Source organism: Danio rerio, chromosome 9, assembly GCF_049306965.1.
Source record: "Danio rerio strain Tuebingen ecotype United States chromosome 9, GRCz12tu, whole genome shotgun sequence".
In the NCBI taxonomy this organism is placed as follows: domain Eukaryota; kingdom Metazoa; phylum Chordata; class Actinopteri; order Cypriniformes; family Danionidae; genus Danio; species Danio rerio.
In genome coordinates, this window is record NC_133184.1 from 55,444,482 (window position 1) to 55,459,501 (window position 15,020).

Here is a 15,020-nt window from a genome sequence, read left to right on the forward strand (position 1 = left end):
AGAGGTTCGTTCACGTTACACATAATCTTAACCAATGTACACAGTCTGAGCCGATAGGAGCCATGATAATTAGTTCACCTTTCGAGTCTTCTGGTTCTTGAGTCGATCAATCATCACGTGACAGAATGACTCAAACCCGAGGACTCGAGAGAAGAACGGTGCAATTCTTTTTCTGGCTCTAAACGCATATGATTGGCCCATGATGAACGAATGACTCAGACCCGATAGAGGACTCGAGAGATGAACGGATCAATTCTTTTCCCGGCTCTAAACGCATATGATTGGCCCATGATGAACGAATGACTCAGACCCGATAGAGGTCTCGAGAGATGAACGGATCAATTCTTTTTCCGGATCTAAACGCATATGATTGGCCCATGATGAACGAATGACTCAGACCCGATAGAGGACTCGAGAGATGAACGGATCAATTCTTTTCCCGGCTCTAAACGCATATGATTGGCCCATGATGAACGAATGACTCAGACCCGATAGAGGACTCGAGAGATGAACGGATCAATACTTTTTCCGGCTCTAAACGCATATGATTGGCCCATGATGAACGAATGACTCAGACCCGATAGAGGACTCGAGAGATGAACGGATCAATTCTTTTTCCGGCTCTAAACGCATATGATTGGCCCATGATGAACGAATGACTCAGACCCGATAGTGATCTCGAGAGATGAACGGATCAAAACTTTTTCCGGCTCTAAACGCAAATGATTGGCCCATGATGAACGAATGACTCAGACCCGATAGAGGACTCGAGAGATGAACGGATCAAAACTTTTTCCGGCTCTAAACGCATATGATTGGCCCATGATGAACGAATGACTCAGACCCGATAGAGGACTCGAGAGATGAACGGATCAATACTTTTTCCGGCTCTAAACGCATATGATTGGCCCATGATGAACGAATGACTCAGACCCGATAGAGGACTCGAGAGATGAACGGATCAATTCTTTTTCCGGCTCTAAACGCATATGATCGGCCCATGATGAACGAATGACTCAGACCCGATAGAGGTCTCGAGAGATGAACGGATCAATTCTTTTTCCGGCTCTAAACGCATATGATCGGCCCATGATGAACGAATGAATCAGACCCGATAGAGGTCTCGAGAGATGAACGGATCAATTCTTTTTCCGGCTCTAAACGCATATGATCGGCCCATGATGAACGAATGACTCAGACCCGATAGAGAACTCGAGAGATGAACGGATCAATTCTTTTTCCTGGTCTAAATGCATATGATTGGCTTCTGCCTTTCCGCGATGAACGACTCAAAAGACTTGAAATGAACGATACCACCTGCACAAATGTGCGCACGCGCGGATGAACGAATCACTCCCTGAGAGGACTCATAGTTCCCGAGCAGAGATGTATAGTAACGAAGTAGAACTACTTCACTACTGTACTTAAGTACTAAAAGGCAGTATCTGTACTTTACTGGAGTATTATTTTTTTCTCCTACTTCCACTTTTACTTAAGTACATATTTTCCATGAGTTTAATACTTTTACTCCGATAGATTTTTTATGTGCTGCATCGTTACTCGTTACTAGGGGTGTCAAAATGATTGATATCAGTTCAGTAATAATAGGTCATAACTGGTTATTACGTGATGACGTCATTTATCTCCTATGCGCGATGTCGCAATACTATGGCGAAGGACGGAGGCGCGAGGGCGAAGCGGCACAGCATACCAGCCGCTAGTTTACTATTTGGGAGAAATGTTGTAAAACTTAACCTCTGTCTATCTCTCGCTCTCTCACTTTGGACATTTGATTCGCTGGCCAGTTTGTAAGGTAACTTTTCCTCTCTTCTTAGCTGTTAAAGCTGTGGATCCAGACATAAGCGTGCCTCATGTGCAAGCTTTATCCACTGTGTCTATTACCTGTGATAATCGCGTATTCTTCCCGCCATGGGTGAACAGCGCTTATATTTCTAAAGCCCTTTCTGTTGAGGACAATAACCAATCATAGCCGTGTAAGACCCGCCTGTCAGCGCTCAAAAAGCAGGCGGGATAATATTGACATGAGTTTATTAGCTGTAAATGCTTGTGCTGTCTTCTGTGCATGAGTTTTGTTTGATACAGTACATCCAGGAAGAGTGTTTTCTTTGAGCAGGTCAAATTAAGGACACAGTTCGTATATCTGACTGCTGTATTAAAGGACAAAATTGTATTACAAAAAACCCTTTAACTCTTAATTTCTTAACTGATTAATTTCTTAATCAGCCTCTACCAAATGGTTGAGATTTTAGTTTATGGTAAAAGTACCAGAATTAATAAATGTACTACAGAAAATATGAACTGTAAGACCAATTTAATTAAAAACATATTAAAAATAAATAAAAATTAATACTAAATCATAGCCATAAGCCATAAAATTTTTCATATTTTCATTTAACACAGTAATATACACGTTTTCAACACAACAACAAGTGAATTAGTGAAGCAGGATTTAGTTTGCTTGTTTAGTTTAGTTTCACGAGTGTTTCCAGAAGACAGAACTCTTGTTTATTGTGGTATTAACATGAGTTAATGTGAGTGAACATGCTGAATTATCTCATCAGTGAAGGCATTTTCTGGTAAAAGGGCCTGACGATGTGAGTTCTTGTACCATAGAAACTATTTACTGAGAAAAACAGTATCATAAGCCATGTTTCTTTTCGTTCTGCTTAAGTACCCCAAAAACGATATTTAAAATAAACAAAACAATTAGTGTATTTTGACTGCTTTCTTTAATAACTACATTACACAATACTTGTACTTTTACTTTCAGTACTTGAGTAGAAAATTTTGAAATAAACTACTTGCAATACTTAAGTACAAAAAATTTTGAATACTTTTTTACTTCCACTTAAGTATGGTGCTTAAAGAGCACTTCTACTTCTACTCAAGTCAATTTTTGATAAAGCACTTGTACTTTTACTTAAGTATGGGTCTCTAGTACTTTATACATCTCTGTTCCCGAGTCATTTTAAAGATTCGTTCAAAATAAACGAATCGTTTATGAACGACCCATCACTATTGTCCTGTTGTTGTTTACGATGCCGTCTAAAGTACGAGCGGTTTCGCTTTCTCGTGTGAGCTCACCACGTGTCTATATTTAACATAATGAACTTCCTGAGCTGATGATAATAACGTGCGCGTGATTATTAAAGTGTTTCTCACATCCGATCCTTTCAGAAACGGACAAACGTGAGAGTGAAGCGCGAAAAGACTAAGAAGAAGCCTGAAAAAACAAAGCTGCAAAGGATTCATTCAGCAACCTAAAAGATGAACAAACTGCCATGTTTACTATATACAGTATATGAAGTGTTTCCTACATTGGTGGAGAGCCTGGTCATCAGTATGCGTGCAGGATGACGGATTCGCCAACGGAAACTTCTCGTTCTGAGCTGCTGGCCATAAGCTGCAGGCAAATAGGAAAGTGGTGGCATGTTTTCAGTGGAAATCCTCTGCATGCTCCGTCACCTTTGCCTAAATGGCCTTTGATTGTGTAGCTGTGAGTGCAGAGCTGGAAATGAAAAGAGCGGGACAATGAGTGAAGCTCGACTCCACAGTAAATAAGCGTTCATTGCTGCCATCGTTGCATTGTCTGCGAGCGATGAGCGATGATTTATGAATCTGCATCTCACTATAGCTAATATTGCATTAAAAAAATTAAACGTTTAATGGAAATGCTAAGACGTGCATACATTTTTGAAATGCACTTACAGTGGGGGAACAAGTCATGTTTGTTTGGTGGGAATAATATTTCTAAAGGAGCTGCTGACATGGAATTGAAGCTGAGTTTCGTAAAAACCCAAACAATACAAACATACAAATAAAACAAAACTAAACAAAGCTGAAAGATGAGTTCTGTGAATGACAGAAGGAGAAAGTGCTGAACTACTGAAACATGTTTAACACTTTAAATAAGCGGCTTTTATGGTGATGCAGCTTAAAGACGCCTCTCATATGGAGAATGAGGTCACATGCATTGCTCAGGTGTGAGTTTCTCACAGACTTCAACAGAGTGTCAAATCTTGATGGTTCCATGGGTCTCGTCTCTCAAATCTGAGCTTTACTTTGTATTCTCTTTTGGATTCACATCAGGTGATTGGCTGGGCCATTCTACAGCTTGATCTTCTTTCTCTGAAAGCATCTGAGAGTCTCCTTGGCTGTGTTTTGGATCACTGTCTTGCTAAAATGTCCAACCTGGTTTCATCTTCATCCTCCTGCTAATGTAGATGCTGGACTGCTGCAGCTGATGCAGTGTTCAATCCTTTTTCCCTGCATCACTTCCTTTTATTACGCATGTCGTGGTTTTTGGTTTTTTCCCTTAATGAATCAAACTCAGTCTGGAGGTTATGAATATCAGAAGAGTATACTTTACTGTCGACAACAAAGGAGATTTTTCAGGAGACCCCCAGTAGCATCTCTGCCTAAAAATTCTCTCACTGATGTTCTGGCCTGCTTATATACAGTACTCTTTTGCAGCTGTTTTTCACATTGTTCTATATTTGTCACACAAGATCCCACCTAGTTTTAACCCCTGACCCAAACCTGATAACCATATATCTTATCCATCTATACTTAACTGTTTCCACATGTTCCACATATCACTAATAGACCACAGTATGTTAGGATGCATAACTGTGTGTCACAAGTTATAATGATCATACTGGTGTTCCTCAAGGAACAGTTTTAGCTCCATATTTATTTACATTTTATACATCTGATTTTCAATACAGCTCCAAAAATGGTCATTTACAGAAGTTTTCTGATGACTCTGCAATTGTAGGTTATATAAGGAATCATGATGAGAGGGAGTGTAGGTTGCTTTTAAAAAGTTTTGCTGACTGGTGTGATATGAATTGTCTTAATTTAAACACTAGTAAGACCAAAGAAATTATTGTTGATTTTAGTAGACATCCATCACAAGTGGTGCCCGTAATTATACAAGAGTCAGAAATTGAGATCGTTTCGTCATATAGGTACCTGGGTGTATATTTGAACAACAAGCTCTGAAAACACAATCCAGGTGTATAAGTAGGGTCAGAGCCGCATTCATTAATTAAGACGACTGAGGTCCTTTGGTGTGTGTCAGACACTGTTTAAAACTTTTTATGACTCTGTGGTGTCTTCTGTGATTCTGTATGCTGTAACCTGCTGGGGAGGGGGACTGTTGGAGAAGGAGAAAAACAAATTAAATAAGCTCATAAAAAGGGCAGGTTCTGTTGTGGGGTGTGCACTACCTACCATAGAAGAGATTGCACAGGATCGAATGCTGGACAAATTTGTTAGTATAATGAACCACGATAGTCATCCCCTTTATGATACAGTCCAAGCGTGTGCAAGCTCTTTTAGTACAAGATTAATTCAACCGCGGTGCTACAGAGAAAGATACAGGAAGTCTTTTTTACCAACAGTGATCAGATTGTATAACCAAAGTCATACCAGATGAATTGTGCTGAACTTGAATTAGATATTGGATATTTACAAGTGTTTACTCGTTGTTTTTGGAACCAAGGTGTGCAGTATGAATGTAATCTTGTTATTGTTTTTATATGTATGTAACTTATTTATTTTTTATTTTAGTATGGAGAGCTCTGCTGTGACATGTGAATTTCCCTCCGGGATTAATAAAGTCAAACTAAACTAAACTAAACTAAATGTGTTGCTCTATTCTCATCCATTTCTTATTATTTTTATGACTGTTGTTTGTTTTGTTTGTTTTTTTTCCGTAAGTGAAGTTTAATTTTAAACTAATTTCGAGAGGAGCATGTGCTCATGATTGACCCAGCTGGTCCACATTAGCTAATTATGATTCTCCAATCAAAGGATCCTCCCCTTCTTCCTCCTTTATCCAGAATGGGCGGCACGGTGGCCCAGTGACTAGCACTGTTGCCTCACAGCAAGAATACCAATGGTGTTGGGTCCTCGCTGAGCCATCTGGTATTTCTGTGTGGAGTTTGCATGTTCTCCCCGTGTCTGCATGGGTTTCCCCCGGGTTCCCCGGTTTCCTCCCACCATCCAAATGTGCTCTATATTATAGATAAAACAAGCCTAAACCTTTTTTATAATGTCTTACTCTCAGGAAGTTCGCCTTGGCCTCAGCAGCGGGGGAGTTTGAGATAGACCTGAGCTCAATCTCCACTCGCCCTGCAAAAGGAGGGGAGCCCTGGGCTCGAGGATCCCTTGAGCTCAGGGCTCTCTCCCGGGACAGCATGCCAAACAAGCTATGTATAAATCATGAGCTAAGTGTGAACTCTTGAAACGTCTAATTGTTTGAATGCAAGTTTTATGTTTATGTTTCAAGAGTTCACACTTAGATATTGCTTGACAACTGTTAGCAGGTTTGGCATGCTGTCCCGGGAGAGAACCCTGAGCTCGGAGATAGTTGAGCCCAGGGCTCCCGCCAGGTCCATAGAGCATGTGAGGGGAGTACGAGATCAGGTGGTTCTCGAGAGCTCCCCTTTTTTTTTGTAAAGGAGAAAAGGAGGAGAAAGGGGGTGGATGGAGGGTTTCTTCGGAAAACAAAGATAAGGGAGTAATGTCTAGCTAGGCTACTTATAGTGAGTTAGGATAGATCTGATTGGCTAGCTGATGAGTGTAGATAGGTGGCCAGCTGCAGTCAATTATATCACGTGCTCCTCTCGAAATTAGTTTAAAAACTTCACTTAAAAAAAGTGTATTTTCAAGTAAATGTCTGCGAAAATTTCTAATAATAAAAATATTGAAACTATAATATTATATGTGACTTGAAATGACATATGCATGGACGCTAGAAGCAAAAAAAAAAGGGGGTGTATGGTGTCCGTATGGGTACACAAAAAAACAATGTAAGAGCAAGCTTTGGGTCTTTTCCCCTGGGTTTGAGGCCGTACTCACACTAGGTACAGTTGCCTCGAACCGGGCCAAAGCACGCTTGTCCCCCCTCCCGTCTCCCCCGACGGCCCGCGCTCACACCATATCGGGCCTCGGCACGCTTACGTCATCGCTGCTGCTCTGTTCAGTGAAGCGCTCTCTATGGCAAGCCTTTTTAGCATTTAAATCTTTGATCTGACTCCATAAATATATTTAGAGATATCTCTAATTATATTTTGACTTGTCATAATTATAATTCCACTACTCAGAATGACAATTAGAGATATCTGCAATTACAATTGTACTAGTACGAAATCAGATTGGAGATATCTGCAAATATATTATGACTAGTCATATTCCTCCATTGACTTCCATTAAAAAATATTTGCAGATATCTCTAAATGAATTTTGACTAGTAACAATTGTAATTAGAGATATCTCTAACTGAGATTTTACTAGTCATAATACATTTGGAGATATCTTTAATTCATCATATTTAGAGATATTTACAAATATATTTGAAGATATCTCTAATTAATTTACTAATAGTCGAATTACAGTTGTGGATATCTTGAATTGGATTTTTGACTAGTCGAAATTCATTTGGAGATATCTCTAATTACAATTGTGACTAATCAAAACTCATTCAGAGATATCTGCAAATATTTTTCAATGGAAGTCAATGGAGGAATATGTATAGTCATAATATATTTGCAGATATCTCCAATCTGACTAGTCGAATTATAATTATGACTAGTCAAAATATAATTAGAGATATCTCTAAATATATTTATGGATAGTCAGAACAAGGTTTAAATGCTAAAACGGCTTGCCATACGCTCTCACCCAGTAGCAAAGTGGAGATTTCTCTAGTTATATCGTTTCAGTTGTTTGTTATGCAGTGATATGCAGTCAAATATTTCGCCAAACAGTCCTTAGGGACGCGGTGACGGGCAGTCAGATATTTCACCGGACAGATCCGCCACTTTTGGCGCTCATAAACAATCATAAAGCTCTCGTGCTGCAGGAATGAGGAGGTCTGCTGAAGGCGCGCAGCTGGCGTGCAGTAAGAGGTTTGCGTCTTTAATAAACTACGGCAGTTTGCGATCACTGAACAGTAAGAATGATTAATAAATCCATATGAAACAGTCCTTAAAAGTCACGTATCGCTTTCAGTTTCGGGCTTTGGCGCGTTTTGCACTCACACACAAGCGTACCGCGCCAAAGCCCAAGTGTACCGCGATCAGGCACACCTCTTCCAACCGGGCCAGGGCCGGCCAAGTGAACCGTGCTTGAGCCCGATTCAGCGCACTCACACTTCTCAAACGATCCGGGAAACGGGCCTGGGCACGGTACGGATGGCATAGTGTGAGTAGGCCCTGAGTCTGTGTGTGTGTGTGTGTGTGTGTGTGTGTGTGTTAGGGTGCTTTCACACCTACACTTTTGTTTCGGAACGTGTCTCGTTTGCCCAGTTAGCGCGGTTCGTTTGGCATATGTGAACAGGGCAATCGCACTCTGTTCCGCGCCAAAGTAATCGCTCCGAGATTGCTTGAGTGAGATGGTCTCGGCTCGATTGAAACGAACCCTGGAGTGGTTCGATTGCAGTGAGAAAGCGATCTGATCCGAGCGCGGTTATATCACAGTGTTTTATGGATATGTAATAGGCTTACGGCTAAATGAAGAGAGAATTATGAGTAGGGCGGGAAGTTTCGCGAGTCTCCGGATGCCCGCAAACGATTGATGATTTCCCGGTAATCTCGCGTCTCCCTCCCGGTCCTCAAATAGGCATGGTCGCGCACCCTTCTCACCCCTCCCCACCGCATCTCTCCTCAGACACGTCACGCGCGCGCGCACCCTGTCAATCACCACCAAACCACCACCTCTCCTGACAGCTGAGCGGGACGCTGCAAAATAAACCCTGACACTCTGACCAATGTGAAGAGAGTTTACTCACACGTGACTTGTTTTAGCTCTTTTGGTCCAATTAGAAACTTTGCAGTGTGAAAGTGAACCGCTCCAAGAGCAAAGAGCAACAATGTAACAATTTTAATCTCTGTTTCGGAACAACTGAATCGATTCACAGGTGTGAAAGCACCCTTAGAGTGACTTTCTCTCACATTTATGTTCACTCTCATTCCTATCTAAACCTTTTATCTTCATGTTGCATGGTCACATATATTTGGACATATAAATTAATAAATAAATAAATAAATATTGAAATGTATTTCATGTCATTTAAGCTTATAAAATATTATACATGACATGATATTTGACACATATGCATGAGCACCAAAAGCAAAGAAGGGCCTAAATCAAATATATTTGTGTACATTTAATTTAATATTCATATATTTCATGTTACGCAATGTATGTATGAGTACACATAACAACAACGTAGTAAAGCAAGGTTGTTTGAGTGTTTTCCCAAGGGTTTGGGTCCATGTGTGTGTATGTGTGTGTTAAAGGGCCAATCTTAATGTTGTTTGTATCAATAAGCAATATGTATATACAGTTGTCAGAATTATTAACCCCCCTTAGTTTTTTCTTTTTCTTTTTTAAATATTTCCCAAATGATGTTTAACAGAGCAAGGAAATTTTCACAGTATGTCCGATAATATATTTTCTTCTGGAGAAAGTCTTTTTTGTTTTATTTCGGCTAGAATAAAAGCAGTTTTGAATTTTTTAAACATCATTTTTAAGATCAATATTATTAGCCCCCTATAAGCTATTTTGTTTCCGATAGTCTACAAAACAAACCAGCGTTATACAATGACTTACCTAATTACCCTAACACATGTAGTTAACCTTATTAACCTAGTTAAGCCTTTAAATGTCACTTTAAGCTGTATAGAAGTGTCTTGAAAAATTTCTAGTCAAATATTATTCACTGTCATCATGACAAAGATAAATTAAATCAGTTACTAGAAATGAGTTATTAAAACTATTATGATTAGAAACGTGTTGAAAAAAAATCTGCTCTCTGATAAACAGAAACTGGGGGAAAAAACAGGGGGGCTAATGATTTGGGGGGGCTAATAATTCTGACTTCCACTGTACATGTGACAGTATATTTAATGACATTTAAGCCTTTAAAATATTATACATATGCAGTCAAAATTAAAAACCAGATTCAGGAATTTTTCACAGAATTTCCTATACTATTGTTACATCTGGAGAAAGTCTTATTTATTTTATTTCAGCTAGAATAAAAGCATTTCTTAATTTTTTTAAAGTCAATATTATTAGCCCCCTTAGGCAATCTTTTATTACTAATGTAATAAATACTAATGCAGAACTAATGTAAAAGCAAGGGGTTGTTTGGGTCGTTTCCCCTGGGTTTGGGTCCATGTGTATGCGTGTTAAAAAAAGGGGCGACTTTCTCATCACTCCTCCTAATGCTGGACCCACAGGGTCGATGGCAGCCCCACAATGCATCTGTTGTATGGTTCCTGTCAGTAAGGCTTCCTGTTCATTAGGCATCTTTTCACCTCCGCACAAAAAGCAGATTCAGCTGCAATGCTGCGTCGCCGCCCAGCCCCTCAATGCCGCGTCAAAGCCTCTAAATGCTGTTTATGCACGCCATTGTTGCTCTTTGTGCGGCCGCTTTTAATGCGCAGCAATTCGTCTGCTTTTGTGGCACCGAGCGCTACATTATTCCAGTCTGTGTGGCTTCAGATGCAGAGTCCCGGGCCTTTCAGGAGCCCAAACAGGCCCAATACAAAGTGCACAAAGCTCCAGAAATGGACCTGTCCGCTGTAAATGAATCGCTCTCAATTGGGAGTTTTTGCCTTTATGATGCCACATAATTAAAAACACCATGAAATCAAAAGTGCACTTTGCTGGCTTTTAGACACTTGTAGCTTTGAGATGTTCTGTATGTGTGTGTATTTGTGTGTGTCCATAATTAGTTTTTTATATGTACAAAGAGAAATTAAATTATAATATAAGTGTACTAATAAAGGTATCCAAAAAAAATACAAAATAAAAACAAATTCAAGTTTCAATGCAAAAATAGCAAATAAATCATATATATGTATATATATATATATATATATATATATATATATATATATATATATATATATATATATATATATATATATATATAACATAACATATATTCAACATCTAGCATTTATCATGTCATAAAATTGTATTTAAAATATGTATTAAATTACATTTATTGTATCAACATACAAATTAATTAAAATTTAAACATTTTAAAAAATTACAATAATTATTAGCATTTAACTAAACTAAAAAATCTACATCCATTATAACACATATAACTAAAGTAAAAAAAAATCTACAACACTTATTATTCATATAACTAAATAAAAAAATCTACAATAATTATTATGCATATAACTAAATAAAAATCTACAATTATTATGCATATGATTAAATAAAAAAATCTACAATAATTATTATGCATATAACTAAATAAAAAAATCTACAATAATTATTATACATGAATACATAAAAAAATCTTCAATAATTATTATGTATATGACTAAATAAAAAATCTACAATAATTATTATGCATGACTAAATAAAAAATCTACAATAATTATTATGCATATGACTAAATAAAAATATATCTACAGTAATTATTATACATATAACTAAATACAAAATCCACAATAATTATTATGCATGACTAAATAAAAAATCTACAAACATTATTATGCATATAAGTAAATAAAAAATCTAGAATAATTATTATGCATATAAGTAAATAAAAAATCTACAAACATTATTATGCATATAAGTAAATAAAAAATCTAGAATATTTATTATGCATATAAGTAAATAAAAAATCTACAAACATTATTATGCATATAAGTAAATAAAAAATCTACAATCATTATTATGCATATAAGTAAATAAAAAATCTACAATAATTATTATGCATGACTAAATAAAAAAATCTACAATAATTATTATACATATAACTAAATAAAAAATCTACAATAATTATTATGCATATTACTAAATAAAAATAAATCTACAGTAAATCTTATGCATATATACTGTAGGTATTAGATTGATTAGAACAATTATGATTATAATTCTAAGAAAAAAACACTGAAATAAACTCAACATATCAGTATATTCTATATCAATATAAAAATTGTAAAATAAATTATTGCATGATTATTCAGTTGCATGTATTTACGCAATTTTTTTATATGTTTGAAAAATAGAAAATAAATTATAATATAAGTATACAGTAAAGGTATACAAAAAACAAACAAACAATAATACAATAAAAAACAAATAAATACAAGTTTCAATACATAAATGTGAATTGAAAAGTACACATATAAATTATTTTAATAGAAACGAATAATATTATGAATAAAACACACACACACACAAAACGCACGTATAAGACATGTATAAGAGGTAACACGGTGGCTCAGTGGAACTGTCGCCTCAAGCAAGAAGGTCACTGGTTCGAGCCCCAGCTGGGTCAGTTGGCATTTCTGTGTGGAGTTTGCATGTTCTCCCTGTGTTGGCTTGGGTTTCCTCTGGGTGCTCCGGTTTCCCCCACAGTACAAACACATGAGTGAATGAAAATATTGTGGATTTAGTAAATTTAATAATAAATAAAATAATTTTAAACTTTTAATTTATTGTTCGTTTTTATAATACAACATTAAAACAAATATTTTGGATTTTGTAGCCTTTAACATCTGTTTTGAACTTTATTACACAGAAATAAAATAAACTAAAAAATAAATAAATAAAATAGAAATTATGCAAACATTGGAAATGTACCGCTGTACATCAATCATAATGTTTTGCCTTTATGTGACATAATTAAAACAAAATAAATCAAAATTGGTCTTTCGAGGCTTTCTCCACTTGTAGTTTAGACTGATTTTGCTACATAAATATAAAATTTTCACTCTTCAAATTTAAAATAAATCAATTGGCATCATTTGAAACTTACAATTAATCCCCTTTTACCCAATCCAAACCTCTCCAGCATAATAAAGTTCTTCCCTCTAAATAAAACCATGCATTTTGTTGTGTATTTACTCTGACTTTGAGGACTGGATTTCATTTAAATCGCTTCAAGTGCTTCATTTCATACTACAGTGAAAGTGTCAGAGTTTACACACAAATATGAAACAAAATTACACATCTGAGCATCATAAGATGACACAATCAGAACTAGAATCAGTTTAGCAGATGCTGGTTATCTTTTACCTGTCACATCAGATAAAAAACACACACGGAGCATCAGATACACTGAGTTTTACAGAAGCAGACATTACATTAGGCTGTCAGAGACCGGTTCATTCACCACAACTGAATCACAATTCACAATTCTGTTTTTAAACGAGTCATTGATTCATTTTAAACAAATCCGTTTTTTGAATGAATCCTGAATCATTTTGAATAAATCTGTTTTCAAATTGTTTCAAATTGTTTTCAAATTGTTTCACATTTCAAATTCAATCTGCTTTTGAATGAATTCTGAATCATTCTGAAAGGATGTTTTCGATCAAGTCATTGAATCTTTCTAAATGAATCTGCTTTTGAATGAATTCTGAATCGTCCTGAAGGAATCTGTTTCTGAATGAGTTAATGATCCATTATTGAATCATTTTGAATGAAACTGTTTTTAAAGTTTTCATTGACTATGTTTTTAAATGAATTCTGAATCATTATTAAATAATCTGTTTATAAACGAATCAGTGAATCATTCTGAATAAATCTGTTTTTGAATTAATACAGAATCATTCATTCATTTATTTTCTTATCGGCTAAGTCCCTTTATTAATCTGGGTTCGCCACAGCGGAATGAACCGTCAACTTATCTAGCACATTTTAAAAAAATATACACACTTGTTTACACACATACACTACAGACAATTTAGCCTACCCAATTTACCTGTATCGCACGTCTTTGGACTTGTGGGGAAAACCAGAGTACCCAGAGGAATCTAACGTGAACGCAGGGAGAACATGCAAACTCCACACAGAAATGCCAATTGACCCAGCCGAGGCTCAAACCAGCGACCTTCTTGCTGTGAGGCGGCAGCACTCGCTACTGAGCCACTGCGTTGCCTTAATTCTGAATCATCCTGATGGAATTTGTTTTTGAATGAGTTAACGTTCTATTATTGAATCATTTTGAATGAATCTGTTTTTGAAGAAGTCAACGATTCATTCATAGAGTCATTCTGAATGAATCTGCATTTGAATTTGAAGGTTTTGAATGACTGTTTTAAATGAATTCTGAATCATTATTAAATAATCTGTTTATAAACGAGTCATTGAATCATTCTGAAAAAAATCTGTTTTTGAATTAATTCAGAATCATTCTGAATGAATCTGTTTCTGAAGGATTTAACGATCCATTAACTGAATCATTCTGAATCAGTTTGATAATGAATTCTGAATCATTCTGAAAAGATGTTTTCGAACAAGTCATTGAATCATTCTTAATGAATCTGCTTTTGAATGAATTCTGAATCATTCTGAAAGGATGTTTTTCGATCAAGTCATTGAATCATTCTTAATGAATCTGCTTTTGAATGAATTCTGAATCATTCTGAAAGGATGTTTTTCGATCAAGTCATTGAATCATTCTTAATGAATCTGCTTTCGAATGAATTCTGAATCATTCTAAAGAGATCTGTTTTTAAATTAGCAAAGGATATAGTCATCTATTTTTGAATGAGGCCACAATTCATTTATTCAATTATTTTGAATGAAACTCATTTTTGAATGAGTCAGTGATTCATTTTTTGATTCATTCTGAATATTCCTCACCTGAGAAATAAACTCGAGGAGCGTGCAGGTTCTTTCACGTACATCTCAGATGTGTCTCCTGTATTTCCTAGGAGGAGAAATAATCACAAATGACTCAAGTTATCTTAAGATAAAGGTACAGAGGCAAAACTCTAAAGAGACTGTTCAGAAATTACCATTTAGTAATCATGTACTGACTCTCTTTTTGTAGACATAAAATGAGTTCAGATTCATTCTGAAGGAATGAGTTAATGATTCATTCATTGAATAATCCTGATTTCTTCTGAACAATCTTTTTGAACGAGTCAGTCATTGAATCTTTTTAAAGTACTCTGTTTTTGAATAAATTAAAATCCTTTTGAATTAATAACTTCTAATGACTTATT